Source organism: Peromyscus eremicus, chromosome 1 (assembly GCF_949786415.1).
Source record: "Peromyscus eremicus chromosome 1, PerEre_H2_v1, whole genome shotgun sequence".
In the NCBI taxonomy this organism is placed as follows: domain Eukaryota; kingdom Metazoa; phylum Chordata; class Mammalia; order Rodentia; family Cricetidae; genus Peromyscus; species Peromyscus eremicus.
In genome coordinates, this window is record NC_081416.1 from 160,074,102 (window position 1) to 160,089,185 (window position 15,084).

Sequence of the window (15,084 nt, forward strand, 5' to 3'; positions counted from 1 at the left end):
ATGTTATAATCACTAAAGCCTTCTGTTGGTCAGCAGTAGGAGACCATTTTATGATTTCTGAGGCTGTAGTGAGGTAGGTGTGAAGTACAAATCAGAGTTGCTTAGAAACATCAGGCAAAGCCCATACACTCTAGTAAAGATAAATATAATAATTCAATAATCATGACTGGAATGCTATGGCATATTTCATTCCTGTGTAGTTTTTACAAGATATCATTTGACTATACTTATTTCAATGTTTAACATTTCTTACATTTCTAGTGCAATGTAAGAAATGTTCTTTGATTACTTTGTAGATTGACAGTTACTACTCAGTATGTATTAACTGTAATTAAATCAATAAAATGTTTCATGACAGACATAACATTGCACATTATCAGTCCTTCTATTGTGAGTCCCTTATACACACAGCTGAGGTGTCATCTCATTCCCAGATCACTGTCTCTTAGTCTTTCTTGGCTCTGTCTTCTAGCATCCACCCATGATTCCACCCTCCCTAGTCCTCTCTCAGATTGAGGTAGTTTGGCAACCCTGGTGTCTCATCCTCTGCCTTAGACTTATTCTTTCAATGCTCTGAGTGTGTGTCTCTCCAGTGCATGCGTGTTCTACTGTTGAGTGGGAATCAATTATATGACCAGTTGCTTGTGGATGAGGATCATCTCCAAGTTCTTATATATGTGGTGCAGGCACTAAACCACTGAGCTATATCCTTGGTTTTCTTGTATGTTAATGGTTTAGACAGGCAGTCTTGTTGTGCTACCCAGGCTGGCCTTGTGGTTGTGATACTGTATTTGTAGCCTGGCTAGTGGCTGGAAATACAGACATGGGCTATTGCACACAGTTCACTCAGGAAGGTTTTAATCAGAGATATTTATTATTCTCTCTTAAGCAACGTTTGTTACGCTTGTTCTTTTAGTTTCACATTAACAGGTCAAATATTATTATCAATAACTGCCCATCCTTTGCTAATTGTTATATAAATTTTGATACCAGAAATACATGGTCATTAAAATGAAATGTGTTCCAGTCTTTTAGAATCAGCAGGCCATTAAGTTGCAGTAATTATGTATCCACAGAATTAGATTGAACCAAGGTTATTTATAGGTGCATGATTATAGACTTGGAATCAACATAACAATCCACACACTAAGAACAGCTGTTCATGCTTGAAAGAAGTAAAAAATATGTTTGAGGACATAAGAGGATACAAAGATTTATTTGGCTGTTGTTTCCAGGCAGACTTGAAGCCACTCAAAATGCTCAGGTGTGGAAACACTTTCCCTACTTAACTATTCTTCCAACTAAGGAAAAAAAAAAGTGGTTCATGAGAGTCTGAGAAGCTAAGTAGAAATCTTAAGCTAAATCAGAGAAAAAAACATGTTCTTTCATTACTCTCTGGAGATATAATAAAACTTGGAGTTGCATTCCTGATATTTTAAAAAGGATTAGCAATAAATGGTCAAGGCTTTCTATTAGAGCCTAAAATAATCCACACAAGAAGTGAAAGTAATGGAAATATACCACTGCCATTATTATGTATAACATATGTATATCAATATCTATTAATATGAAGCTACATTAATAGAAAACACTCCTAACTTGGTTCTTGACAGAAAAAAGAATCACAATTATCGTGTGTCTATAAAGGCCTGAAGAAGCCAGATCTAGTTTTTTTTAATCTACAGTTTACTACAAACCATAAGCAGAAACATGAATATTATGTAGCAGGAGAAAGTATCCATGAACAACTAAAAAAGTAGGATCAGTTCTAAAGTCTTTTCTCAAAGCAACCGAAGTACTCCAAAAGCCACAAAGCTAAGATGTGTCAACACAGAAGAATAACTTGTTTGAAGTGCATTGAAGGTGAACAACAGTGTCTGCCCATCACCTGACTACCACTGATTCTGTATGGAGAGGAATAGGCTTCTCCAAACAGTCCTCTGAGGAGAGAAAGAAAACCCAGCAATGTGTTTAACAACATAGGAAGGTGGAGACATGTGCATTTCTATAGCCTCAGATTCTATATCAATTTAAACCTGACTTGCTCACAACACTGAGAAAATAGCTACAATTGATTAATAGAAGAATTAATTATCATTCTCTCATGGCAAGAGGAAATGTAGAAACACAGGTCGACCATTCAGCCTCAGTCATGAATCAAGAGTCTTTACAAATACTTTGGGAAACTGAACAGCTGATTTTGAACTCTTCAAATAAGAGATGCCGGTTATTATAGGGCTAGGGAGAAGGAAAAAAATATCCAAGTTTATAAAGATTCTGTGATAAATCAGTCAATAATTAGATGCAGACTAATTTTCTGAAAAATTAAAAAAGATACAAGAAGCAAAAGATTACTAATTTTAAAGGGAAAGTGGAGAATATAATATGGCATGTGTGGCAAGTTTATATTGAAGTTCAGAATACAATATTCCAAGAGATAGTTGAGTTATTCCAACATGTTAATACATATGCAATTGAGATTTCATAGGAAAAAGACAAATAAAGGAGAAAAGCTAAATATAAATCTGATTCATCCAGTTTTCTACAATTAATAGAGGGCCCTAATGCAGAGATTCAGAAAGATAAGCAAATGCAGCTGGCCTACAGACAAAACATTTCCATGTAATAGTACAAGTGCAAAAGCGGAAAGAAAATAAAAACCTTGAGAGTATACAGAAAAGAAAAATAACCACACAAACAAGGAACTACCAGTGGATGTGTATATTTCAACAGTAACAGAGGCCAGAAATAATACAGAATCATTAAATAAAATGAAATAAGATAATAAATAAATGGAACAGAAATCATTCTGTTCATTTAAATGCATTTTTCTATATGTAGAAATTTACAAAAAGGCATCAGATAAAGTAAAAAATCTGAGTCTTTTTATGTTATTTAAAGGTAATTGCATAAAATCTACTCTCAAAGAAAACCAGATGATGTAATAGAATCATTCTAAAACAGTTTAATAAAAATTAATATAAATATTTCACAAAATATTAATTGTGGAAAATTTCCAAAATCTCATGATATAGGACATTTGACCCCAATACTTGGAGAAGTGAAATTTGGAAATAAATACTCTCAAATATGAATATAACTATAAATTCCTTTATAAAAATTTGAAAAGTGAAACATACTCATATAAAGAATAAATCAACATAATTAGAAAAATTTTCTTTCAAAGACAGAAACACAGCTTGTCCTCACATTAACTCATTCAATTTAGACTGTTGCTTTAAGGAAACATGATCATTTCAGCAAGTTTTTGCAGAGCTAGTGACTAAACTAAACTTTCTTACGATACACTCTCAGTAGAGTTGAACTTAAGGGAAATATCCCTCTTTCAAGCAAATTCATGAACAAAAACCCCCTATCAGAGTGAAACAAAAGAACCCAACACACCTGACTGAAGTCACAGAGACTCTGGCCCATTGTAAACTGCACATAGGTAAGAAGCAATGTGAAGTGTGAATGCCCCTCAGCACCAGGTCTACTCTGGAAGCAGAGAAAAGGGGGAGAATGCCAGAAATTAAAGTTATGGATGGTGAAGCTGCTTCAAAAACAAAACAATAAAAAATTAGCAAGATGGTTTACAACAAGATCTCTTCAGAATAAATTTATTTGATATGAGCAAAACAATAGCTATGCAAAGTATAATCACAAATTGGTTCATTTATTTTCATGTACTTGAGAAATGTGTAGAAAATAGAACGGCTACACTGAAAAGAAAAAAATGAGAAAAAGAATAGTGAACAGAGCCGGGCAGTGGTGGCACATGCCCTTAATCCCAGGACTCGGGAGGCAGACTCAGGCGGATCTCTGTGAGTTCGAGGCTAGCCTGGTCTACAAAGTGAGATCCAGGGCAAGCTCCAAAACTACACAAAGAAACCCTGTCTCAAAAAAAACCAAAAAAAAAAAAGTACAAGAAGAAGGAGGAGGAGGAGGAGGAGGAGGAGGAGAAGAAGAGGAAGAAGAAGAAGAAGAAGAAGAAGAAGAAGAAGAAGAAGAAGAAGAAGAAGAAGAAGAAGAAGAAGAAGAAGAAGAGGTCCATGAATGGAGGGGTGAACCACTTACAGAATGGAAAAATTTATTTTAAAATGAGGCCAATAGCCCTCAGTTGAACTTTACATAACTTACAATCTCAGAGATCAGATTTCATGGTTATTGAAGACTGAGACATTTATACATATCAAAGGGCAACATGTAGATAATATACCAAAGCTAAACACTGTGTTGGTCCCTGACAGTTGTGAAGATCACTGTAAGTGTAGTATATCCATGCCCTTGACACAATGAGTGAGAAATTTAAAATACCAGAAATAATGTCACTCTCTATTAATATGGGATGTTTTTGTGCAGTGAAGAAAGGATTCTCTTCTGAGGAACCTGGATGAATTAGCTATCAATACAGGACAAATATTCATCAAAAGTAATCCAAGAAAAATTATATATTGAAATATCCTACATCAGAAAATGTAAAATCCTCAAATACAATCTTATAGATCAATGTATAAGATAGAATCATCATAAAAGTGAGATCAATAAATAAATAATGATACTATGCCCACACACTTAAGGGGATGGTGTGCACATAGTTTAGTCAACAGATTGCAGACAGGAATGCGGGAAAAGAGTGCTTTTGTACTAAATTTTACGAAGACAGAGGAACATCAATGTGCACTTGTGCAGTGACGGGGCTCAGTAGGTTCTGTATCTCATTACTTTTCCTTCATTCATTTCTGAGGAGTCCATTTCTATCTTCCTTTCTCCACAACAGCAGAGATATTCTTGCAACACCCTTCTCAGAAAGCCCTGGACTTTTAATTCGGCTTGATTTGGCTGGCTTGTTTCATCAATGGAGGAAACCACTTTCAGGGATCCAAAAATACTTACCACACACATCTGAATTCCTTATGCCAAATTCCTGTGAAACATTAGATCCAAATTTTGTCCCCTTTTATTTTAAACTGCTTGTGAATGTGAGAGATTCTGACCTCCAAGAGCAGCAGTGAGTGAGACAGGCATTGATTCGGGGTAAGGGTTTTTATTTTTATTATTTTTATTAATTCATTGATTAACTGCTTGATTGAGTTTTGAGACAGGGTCTAATTAGCCCGTTATTCTCAAGCTAGCTATGTAGCCAAGGGTGAACTAGAGCTTTGATCCTCTTGACTCCACATCCTGGGTGCCTAGATGATAGGTGTACACCACCACAGTTGGACTGGGAGCCTGTATGTTGGGCGAGAAAAGTCTACGGCCCCTGCAGTGTAAGGTGTGAGGGACTAAAACCCCGCCTCATTTCCTGGTGGGGAGAGGGACATCCCAAGAAGAAATAACATCTTCCACAGAGAAAGTCAGCATGGACTGGTTCTGCTAGGTCAGGAATTTGTGTTTTTCACAGAAGATCCGAATAGTTGCTGATGTCAGAGCCTTGAGTCCAAAGGTAAGGAGAGTGAACTTGAGCTTAGGGAACTGTTGCTCTTCACCTCTGTTAGGAGAGCTAGCCCTCTACAGTCTTCAGTGGAGGCTGTCAGCTCCTTTAGCTTCTGTCACCGCTGTTACCATGGTAACCACTCAGATCTCCCACTGTTAAGTTCACCTGGGAAAAGGTAACATTTTAACCTTTTCTGACACAAATTAGAGCTCCTGGTTGTACTGTCTTAGTATGAAGTCTGGTAAACCAGTAGGAATCATGTTGTAGGGCAATTAAAAACACCCGCTGCTGAACTGAAAGTTCCTCATATAAGATTCTGCCTTCAGGAACGTGTGCTGACAGGCTTCCAGTGTGAAATGTGGGCATCATTGCAGTTCACTAGCATGGTCCGACTCAATAAGGACTTTCTGTGAATATGGAAAAGTGATATACTGAATTGTTCAATTCATATCCAATGAACTGACCTGAACACTCACCAAAGGAACTTGTGTGGCAATGGTCCCTGGGAATTTTGCATCCACACAGGCAAATGGAGTTTAGATGGCAGTAAGGGCACCGTCAGCAGCAAGCATGAGTTCCTAGTGAAAGTAAAATCTGAGGTGGCTTTTTCCATCATGACTACACTAAGATTCTGAGGGTGCTGGAAAGGGAAGTTGTAGGAGATGATCAAAACCCCCTCTGACTTTCAGAGTAGCTGTGGACAGGGTAGTTGAAGTAAAAACTGGAAAGGTAGGTAGAACTCATTTAATCGTATTTTATATCAGCACTCAAGTAATTTAATAATAATAACAATGACAATATTAATAATAGAGCCAGTTGGGATGGCTCATATATATATAAAATCCAACACTTGAGGACAGGCTGGTCTACATGGTAAAGCCCTGTCTCAAACAACAGCATTTACAACAGTAAATGTGAGTGTGATAGTTTTAAAAGTCAGCTTGTGAAAGCGTACTGAGAAATTGTCTAGAGCAGATTAGCCTGTGGACCCGTCAATGGGGATTATCTTGATTATTAGTTGATCTGACTCTGTATTTCACCGTTCTCTACAACGGGCCCTGAACTAAGAGTGAAGAAAACAACTGAGAACAAGCAAGCAGGCAGCACGGGTGCCTCTGTTTCCAGTGCTCTTGATTGTGGGTGTGCCGACACTGGCTGCCTGAGTTTCTGCTGGGCCTTACCTGAAGTGACAGACGAGAACATGGAACCCCTTTTACCTCTAAAGTTGGTCTTGTCCAGTGTTTCATCACAACAGAAATGAAACTAGAACAGTGTGTCATGTCCTTTGCATGGTATCTATGACGGGCGCTAGATATGAGTAGCAATGACTATTGCTGATGTTGACACAAGCTATCTATCCTAATATGATTTTTGTTCACAATCCTACATGTACATATTATATACATTGTACGTGTATACATTACAGATACGCACATATGCATTACATATTACTAGCTACGTGGCCTGTGCTCCATCTTTGACTGATTCCTCCTGTAAGCAGTGTGCTGATCCATGAAGTCATACACTCTCTTAAGCACTGTGTTAATGGGTATTTAGCCCATCATTTCTTAGATTCTGATATTTGTCCCATTTTCTTTCATCAGTGAGCTCCACTTCCCATTGCCTTTCTCCAGTTCATGTCTGGATGGGATTATCCTGTGTGAACTGCTTTATCTGATAGTCATGTAATCTACTTCTGATCAGTATTTCACAAGGTCACTGAGGAATTTTGCTAAAACTCAAATAGGATTGTACTATGTTCCTGTTTAATATCCCATGCTTCTTCATCTTTATTTTTACCAACTTCAAAGCTCTGAAGTCTGCGAATTAAATGACACCATACCTAGGAAGACTAAGATGTGTAAACCAAATGAAAAGCCTGGGTTAATTTGAAGTGAGGTTGGAGCTTCCTTTCTCAAAATGTTGTGTTATGACCCACTTCCCTATTCCTGACCAGAAATGTGAGGTGTCTCTGTGATTTCTAAGGACCTATGCAACTGATTTTGAAAATCTCATTGTCATAACAAAGACAGAGAACCCTGGGATGACCTTAGGCTATGAGAGTGGGACATGTGTCCTTTATATCATGAGAGAATGTCATTGCTGTGTAAGTGTTTCCCTCTCTCTGAGGCTCAGGGGACTTATGGGAGACTCACATAATGCAAAAGGCTTGTGAGGAGCCTGCCTGTGGTTTTTACAAATGTTAAAATACTCCTAAAGGAAGGAAAACTCTTCAGTGGAGTTGTCTGCATGCTGAACAGGAGAGTGCAGTTGAAGGAAATGAGGATGTGACTGCTCCAAGGTGTGGTTGAGAAGGTTTTTATTGTAGATATGAGGGAGAGTACAGCCAGAGGCATCTGGAAGAGTCTAGAGCAGGGAGAGAAAGTAGTAGACTGAACATGGTCATGAGAGGAGAGGGAGACTGGGAGAGTGAGAGAGGAAGAGAAGAGCAAGGGAGCAAACAGAGGGGACCAGGAGCCAAAATGGAGGGCCAAGAGAGAGAGAAGAACCAAGAGAACAAAGAGAATGTGTGGCTGAAATGGGAGGTTTTTGTAGGAACCAGAAGCTGGAGGAAGGGAAGCAAAGTTCAGGGCTGGAGAGGTTTAGAGTAGGGACAGAAGACAAGGGTGAGAAATGCTGAAAGGAGCCAGGACTCTGTAATAGGTACTTGTGATGCTCAGAGAGGCTGCTAGTGTGCATTTTGATAGGTTAATTGGCCACACAGTTAGCTACTTGTCCTGAGTTTCTTTGGGACCTGACAGTAGTAACACAGATTCCATGAGTTGCAACCATACCGAGGTGGCCTTTTCCTGATGCTGCTATCCAGGTCACCAAGCTCCTGCCGTATCCTCAGTAAATACATTGGCTCATCCAGCTTGGCTTGGATAAGATGGTGTCTTAGGCCTGCCATTATCCCTTCCTCCTGTGAATAATAGAATAGACTCCCTAGGAAAACATTCACAGAGCCATTACTTTAAAGAAAGGACATGAAATAACAGCGTAGTTCTGTAAGAATGGCTCTGATTCTATGTGTCAGACCTTCCAAAGCAATAAAAAAAATAAAAAAAAAAAACATTTCCCACAGAAAACTTGCAAAGGTTTAAATTGAATTTTTAATAAATTAAAAATTGATTAGTAATACACAACTTCTTGGGGCTCTGGAAAATGTGATTTTCCTGTGAAATATCTTCTTTTTTCATTTGCCTTCTGGAAAATTATTTTGTATTTAAGTACAAGAGATTGAAATTTTTATTCTAGAGACATGTGTTCTCAAAATCATCTGAATATTATGTGGTAGTTCAAGTTGCTAGAAATATACTAGGAATTCTTTTATTTTAAATAAGATTTGAATTGTATTGAGTCACAGAAACACTTTAAAAAATTAGATCAACATAGCATCGTAGAGGGAAGAAATTCAGAAGAGAGCATCCACTGGCCCTCACAACAGGGCAGCTCACTATTTCAATGTGTCCATCAGGAGCTCAGTTCTCTGCTTCTCTGGGGAAGGGCTCAATCTCTGTTGAAAGACTTTCATGTCATTACAACTTCTCAGGACAATATCCTTCCCGATTAATCTGAGTCATCAGGTTTGTGACCCTGCTAAGAGTTTTCAGATGTCTTCACTTTTGTCAAATAACATAAAACATGAGAGCAATAATGTCCCATTGTTTTGGTGGGTCCAGGTTGTCATCCAAAGGAGGAAATGTCAAAGGTGTTTATCAACAGGGCAGGTGTCATAGAAGCCACTCAGAATTCTGTCTGTAGCAGAGCCGGGAGGAGCTCCCACTGCTGCTGTGCTCACCAGTACCTGAGGAGACACATGAACCCAAGGGTAGGCTGGGAAAGGGGAGTCCTTGGCCTTATTCATCTGCACATATTTCACATCTTAGGTGGTGTGTGTTGTTCTGAATGAAAGAAATCGATTCATTAATAAGAGGAGAATACTCTTATTTTCAGTGAAGAAAAGAGACTAGCTAGCAAACATACAACTTTATATATTGCTAAGTATTTGAAATAAACACCTACCTGGGGACTTACTTGTTTAAAAGCATGAGGGATCCTTGGAATCAAATCTATTAAAAAAATAACAAATGACTCACAAAACACATGGTTTTGTTGGCTGGAAAAACACATTACATTTTGGTGTTATTTATTGTAATGAAGAAAAGAATACGTAAACGATTACCTAGAAATATGTGTGGATTACTGAAGATTTCTTACATGCACAGAAGATGGTCAAAATCAACATAAATTTCACTTCATTTTCATATATCTGGCAGTTTGTGTTAAAGGAGATTGATGTTTTGTTATTATTCCAACTACAGTATATGTTTTTCATACACCTGTTATTAAGTGATACCAGCAGTATAGACACTAAACACATGAACAACTATAATTTGCTATTTCATGTCATTGCTTTTAATGAGATAAGTGAAAAGACTTTGCATGACACATAACAGCTGCTAAACAGTAAAGGAAACCAAGTGGGAAACTGTCACCTTTACTTACTAACTTGAACTTGTGCAAAATCTTAGCCTTCAAGTAATATTCTCTGATCAGAAATATGGGATACAATTATATTTACCCTTTATCAATACCAATTCACTATTGCTTATTGATGTGAAAGGAAGGAGGTGAGGAAAAGGAGAAAGAGAGAGAGAGAGAGGAAGAGAGAGAGAGACAGAGAGAGACAGAGAAAGAGAGAAAAATTGAGAGAAGAAAAGAAGAGAAGAGAGGAGAGAAAAGAAAATGTTGGTTCAGGATATAAGAGAATCCTATATCATGTATGTGTATAGGAACTCCAACATCTACTGAAAAAATCAGGACCTGTGCCTTTCCCTCTGAACCACTGTTGTACATTTATTTATCGTATTAGGTTATAGTTTGATCTATGAGTAAACAACATTAGTGATCATGTGTATGTTTGCTACCCCCATAGGTATCTAAAAGCTTGTAGGAAAAGTGGTATCTTCCCCTAGAGTGTGAGTTCTGATTAAAGCCTCTTAGACTGCCTCTGGTCATGAGGATGTTCCAACTGAGCAACCTTCTCGCATCACATGTTAGTACTAGCTGTCTTTCTGTTGGTGCAATTAATTTTGAATTTGGGGACTTTCTTGAGGAATCTAATGTTATATCTTTGAAATTTTAAATATTTCCTGGATGTTAAATACTCTGACGTGTTTTCATATTGAGGAATTTTGTCTATGTGTATTTCCATTTGCTGAGATTATTTTGTGCTTTTTATCTTCATTAATACTTCTTATGAAAATAAATGTAGAACAAAATTAACAGATTTTGGAAGTGAAAGTAAATATTGGCACTATTTAGATGTCACGAGGGAACTTTTAGGGTTGGATGGGGTGAACCATAGCAAAGTGTAAGGTTTTATGTGCATGGGATAAAACACATAATCTTGTACTCTACATAAAATAATCATGAACATAAGTGATTATAGGCTCCAGTGGTTACCATTCCAACTATGTCCACGTGAGGTGTGCTGGTTCACTAGTGGGTCACTAAGCAGAAACAATAAGACTTGAAAGTGGTTTGGGAACACACCCTGTGTATACATTTCCAACTCAAATGATAGACATTAAAGGGGTAGAGATGATAATGCAATGGCTTGATGGTTAGGTTTTTAATAACATAAGAGTTTATGGTGTTACCATGTGACCATCCAGAGCTACACTGTCAATAAAATAGCCATTCTTTTTATTCTATACAATTAAAACTAAACTAAGGTATCAGTGACATTTTAAAAATTTAAGGTGGCAATTTTAAGTTATTTTCTAAAGCTTATGTTCAATGTCATTTCATTTCCATCATTTCTCCAGAGCAGTTCCTTAGGACCTCAGGACTTCTTTGATGTTAATGTGTCTTTATGAGCAATTGTTTTGTTAATTCCATCTCTGGTTTTAGTTTTAGAGTTTTTATTATAATGGATGGATGATGATTTCTTGAGTTCCTTTGGCTTGTACTTGTTATAACTTCGTGAATTCCTGACTTGACTTATTTTTTCTATTTTTGAAAAATCTATGTACCTCCTCAACTAGCTCCCTGCCCCCCCTACCCCGCCCCGACCATTCCTTTGCTTTCTGTTAGGACAACCCAATGCCTTGAGAAGACCTCTGCCGTCAGACTATAGTCCTTTAATGGTTTCTTGCATATTTCACCTCCTCATTTGTTAACTATTTGTGATCCTCTGACTTATTTTACAGTGCACTGTCCTACTCTTTTATAAATATTCTGTTTAAAGATTCATTCTGGTTTCTTTTTTCACTTAACATACTCAGTATATTTTTTTAAGTGTGAGTTTACTTATTAAGAAATGACTTCTATTCTCTTTAGGAAGATCTAAGTTCTACCATTTATTTTCTTCACATTTTACCATTCATATTTTAATGTTCATTTCTGAAAACCGCAGAGACTGGTTCATCTGTGACTAGGTTTCTACCACCTTTTCTCTTGTCATTCAATGTATTATTGTGTCTGGAAGTTTCTGACTGAAAAGAAAGTAGTATTTATAAATAATGAAGACTGTGTCTGAGGAGATGGCTCAGTGGATAAAATGCTTGCCATGCCTCATGAGGACCTGAGTTTAAATCCCTAGAATCCACAGAAAGGCAGTGCATGATGTGAGTCAGAGAGAGGAGACTCCCCTGAAGCTTTGGGCCAGTGAGCCTGATGTCCAAACATAATGACTATATAATTTAGTCAATTCTTACTACACTGAATGGTTGAACTCACCCAATAAGTATTCACCTTGAACCAGTGTAAAAGTTAAAGTTTTATGTTTACATATACACATTTGTGTTTCTATATAAACTTATAAATCACAACTCTACGCATCTATACATTTGACACTAAATTATTTTTCTGACCTACACCTGGTCTTCTTAATGAGTTATTTCTAACCCCAATCCATTACAATAAATGAAAAAAATGTATTTCACTCACCTAGTTACCTCAGAAAACTGGGACAATTGACTTAATAGCCTTTTTTCATGGTTTGTTATTGTGTCTAGTGAATTAGACTATTGAGTTCGAACTCTGAACCTTGAAAAGAGCAGGTGATGACTAGAAATTTCTCATTGCCCATAACCATGCAGGGTTTGATGTTCCAGGACATCAAAAGCTAGAAGTATCATCTTGATGAAAAATATTCATTCTATATGGAAATGTATCTCATTAAAATCAGAGCACACTTAAATATTTAACAGGTGTTTATGAAAATTTACATACATATTCAAAGTAAATTTTATAGTATTAAAGCAAATAAAATTATTTTGCTGTTGTTTATCTTGTTCTGTTTTCCCATAAAAGACTCCACTCTGCCAGTCATTCAGTTGTTAATTAGGATATCACAGCAGTGTGGCTTGTGGCCAGACATTAGGTAACTTTTTCAATTAACTGTAAATTTTTGTTACATTGTATAGAGCAAATAAAATTGTACCATGTGGGAAAATACGTGCCATTAATTAAAATAACCATTTCTGTGTTAATTGGAAAATCTCTTTCTAGGCTATGAAGTAAAGGATTTACCTACATAATTTTAGTTTGACCTCACAATTACCCTGATCTATGAGGAACTATATTTCCTCAGCATTGCCACTATAGAAGCAAGGAGATTAACTAATTTGCTCAAAATTAACAGCATTTTGTTTTGTTTTCACTCATTGAGTGGGTTTTCAGGACAGGGTCTCAAGTAGGGGAGGCTGGCCTTGAACTCTTGAATCTCCGTATGTGCTCTTGATTAAACAGGTGTACCACCTTGCTGGCTGCTTATTATTAACAGAGGTCAGACTTACAAATTAAATAAAAAGATCAGCCTTAGCCTCCCCCTTAACTTGAGTATACTTAGACAACTTCTGGCTGTGGCTGCAGGCTTTCCAAACAGATGGGAAACAGAAAATATCACACCTTCTTTATGAAACTTGTAGGTGTAATTCTGTTCTCTGCCTTTGTAACATGCATGTTCATTTTTCCTTTCAGGAAGTTTCACACTTAGAGCTGCCTTCCTCAAGGCACAACATCCTCCTGTGTGGACCAGGTTGTGAAATTGAATCAGACAGAAGATGATGCTCTTGAAAGTCTCAGTGAGAAGTGAGCAGTCGATGGCTATATGCGTTAATTTGTGTTTTGAAGGTAAATGTTGTGTAAAAGAATTAGATTGGGATATGAACTTGTATTTTCATTTTTCTCTAAGTTAAAGACAAACACTTGCTCCTACAAGGTACAGATGTAGAGCAATGTGTGTGTGTGTGTGTGTGTGTGTGTGTGTGTGTGTATGTGTGTGTGTGTGTGTGTATGAGTGTATTCAAAACTCTCAAATATACTGTGTAAGTCTATTGGTTCACATTAACAACACCTCTATTTCCACTCAACCATCTAACTATAAACACACACACACACACACACACACACACACACACACACACACATCAAATAGCTAGCAGATAATAATATATAATTTTTTTCCTCTGTAAGATGTTATTTTGGATGCTGAAAACATTGGTAGAATTAATGTCTGTGCTTTATGAGGGGGGAGTAGCTGTATTCTTCATATGAACACCCTTTTCCCTACCACAACTAAATGTGTCTCACAAGAGTTAGTTTTTCCTTTATATAGTCACACATTTATTTACTATGATAGGAAACTAATAGGAAAATCTTAAAGAGGTGGTGACTTTACTTTTAGTTTACCATTTGGGGAATGTCAATTTGAGGCATGGTTCTGTGTTTGAGACACTACATTATGTGATGCATTGTGGCAGAGCTATATAGTAGGATAAGCTACTCATCTCATGTCAGTCAGAAAGACAAGAGAGGAGAGAGAGAGTGAGAGAGAGAGAGAGAGAGAGAGAGAGAGAGAGAGAGAGAGAGAGAGGAGGGAGGGAGAGGGAGGGAGGGAGGGAGGGAGGGAGGGAGGGAGGGAGAGAGAGAGAGAGAGAGAGAGAGAGAGAGAGAGAGAGAGAGAGAGAGAGAGAACAAGATGTACACCTGCAGGACAAATCCCCAGTGACCCACTTCCTCCAACTAGACACAACTTCTAAAGTTGCAACTCCAGCTACCTGTTCTACTCATGAGCCTATTAGATAACCTTCATATTTAAACTCAATAAGCTTCTTAGAAAAACTCAAGACATAATAATGAAGAGTAAAGAAAATTGCTAAAGTTTTTGTAAGCTCAAAAGGAAAATTCACTTTGTGTCAGATTAAAGAGATCCAAGGCTATGACTAGAGCCCATGGTAACTTGGAAAATAAAAATTGCATCTATTCAATACAATGTGTTCATTATTATTAAATAAATGATTCTCTGTTCATTTAAATAATACGATGCCAAATTTTTCATTTCCTTTTATTGTTTTAAGGAATTCTCGTTGTCAAATGTTTCACTGACTACATCTGAGTGAAATAATTCAAATCCGATTTAAATCTAATAGTGAAAATTAATATTACCAGTTCTCCTAAAATATTAAATAAATAAATAAAATCTATTATGTCCTGTATTCTATTTCACAGTTGTCATGGTTTTATGAATCACACATGCTAATAATTATGACAACATCACTCTGAGGGACAGCTTCTAATACTGATATTTGTAGTTGGAACAATGTAAGTTTACTTGTCCCAGTGAGAAAATATTA

General features: G+C 37.1%; 1 protein-coding gene across 3 annotated transcripts in view; it reads left to right on the forward strand.

The window, feature by feature from the left end:
- LOC131922570 (protein SAAL1-like) overlaps positions 1 to 14,270 on the forward strand; it is a 101,769-nt gene extending 87,499 nt beyond the window's left edge. For all 3 annotated transcript variants that reach the window (XR_009382326.1, XR_009382332.1, XM_059277393.1), the window contains one exon: positions 13,430 to 14,270. The gene's annotated coding sequence lies outside the window, so the exon portion shown is untranslated. The remainder of the gene's footprint in view (positions 1 to 13,429) is intronic.
- The last annotated feature ends 814 nt before the right edge of the window (positions 14,271 to 15,084 follow it).